Below are 1,742 nucleotides of genomic sequence, written 5' to 3' on the forward strand. Positions count from 1 at the left end.
TGAAAAGTACCTGAAAGACCTCAAATAAATAATTTAAATACAGGACAGCTGCCAGTGACTGACAACAAACCAAGAAGACAGTGAAACAGAAATTGTGCTGAGAAAAAATATAAAGACATTATCAAAATAAATATTAAATACAGACATAAATAAATGCATTGCTTTTACGGTGAAAGGGCATTTGTTGTAGGCCTCAGTGCACAATTTAGTGGATGACTTTTTGATCAGTTTCTTTTGCTATGCAGATCTTTTGACAAAGTTGTCATGATTTTGTTCAAACCTGCATTTGCACCGAAACAACTGTGTAATGGTTTAGCATGGATATCTGATTTGGTAAAATAATCTATATTCACATTCATATTCACTCTGTAACAACTGAGGGGTCAACTTCTTCAGAAACAATCAGAATCCAAATACTAACATATAATCATAACAAAAAAGAATAAATAAAATATTAAAAGTTATGGGTGCGTGTTTGTATCAGGTAGATTGAGTTGAGGTGATGACTCTCTCTCTCTCTCTCTCTCTGAGAATTCAGTGCTATCCCAGAGTACTAGACACATAAATGCAAAACATTTTCTCTATACAGTCAGTACCGCAGCCATCCTTTTTGTAGCAGTTTATTTAAGAGCGGGGCTTCTCCCCCAGACAGTTTCATAGCATTGTCACATTTCAGATGGTGCCCATCTGAGAGGTGATCAGGTGAGAGGGAGTGAAGGAGTCAAAGGCCACGTCCAGGGGCAGCTCATAGCGTGAAGCCTGAAAAAGTGGATGGCCCTGAGGCCCCCCTGGTAGGCCACCAGTTGTGGAAGTGGGATAGTGGTGGGACGAGAGATAGTGGGCATGGTGGCCAGGGTGAGGTGCGTAGTTCCTCTCTGACTCATGGGGAGAAGGCTCTTGCTTCAGGGCAAAGTTGCCACTGATGCTCAGGGGGGGAGTGAGGGGCCCATCGTATGGTGGCGTGCCACTGCTGCACTCATTAGGGGAGGGGTTGTCATAAACAGGCCCCTTAAATCCCTTCATATGGAGGAGGTGGGAAGCCTCCAGAGAGCCGTAGGGGGGGCTGGGAAGGCCTGGAGATGGATAGCTGAGGGAATGGCCAGCCTGACCCCCCATACTACCCATCCCAGGGCCTCCACACTTGTCCTCCAGCTTGTTGAGCATCATTGGACTCGGTCCAAGCTGCAAGCAGCCGGCCACAAGGTTACTGGTGGGCTGAGACAGACCTTTACACAGCATCTCCATAAATCCATGGCTCTCTGGAGACTGGCCACTCTCAAGCACCTCCGACAGAGCCCAGATGTAGTTGCGGGCCAGCCGTAGAGTCTCAATCTTTGACAGCTTCTGTGTCTTGGAGTAGCAGGGCATCACTCTGCGCAGATTCTCCAGGGCATCGTTCAGCCCATGCATACGTGAACGTTCCCTGGCGTTGGCCTTGACTCGCCGGACACGAAACCTCTCCTGTCTCGCTTTGGTCATCTTCTTCTTCTTAGGGCCTCTCCTTTTGGGAGCTTTTCTCCATTTGGCCCAATCTCTTCCTCATCATCATCTTCCTCCTCTTCTTCCTCATATCCTCACTTCCCTGTTCTGGAAGGAGCGGATTCGGCCCCCAGTCAGCCCTGGTGCCCCCTCATCTCTGGGCTTTGCTCTCCATCCTGAGAGCTGCCGTCCTCCTCATCCAGCCAGCCAAGGAGCTCACCAGCTCATTCACATCCCCACTCTTTCCAAATGGTTTGGCCATC

The 1,742-nt window shown here is 48.4% G+C and overlaps 1 pseudogene; it reads right to left on the bottom strand.

Moving 5' to 3' along the window:
- Positions 1–574: 574 nt before the first annotated feature.
- Positions 575–1,741, bottom strand: LOC119887884 (annotated as a pseudogene).
- Position 1,742: the final 1 nt, after the last annotated feature.

Source organism: Micropterus salmoides, unplaced genomic scaffold (assembly GCF_014851395.1).
Source record: "Micropterus salmoides isolate LMB-PRFRI ecotype aquatic unplaced genomic scaffold, ASM1485139v1 Ms_hic_scaffold_4437, whole genome shotgun sequence".
In the NCBI taxonomy this organism is placed as follows: Eukaryota; Metazoa; Chordata; class Actinopteri; order Centrarchiformes; family Centrarchidae; genus Micropterus; species Micropterus salmoides.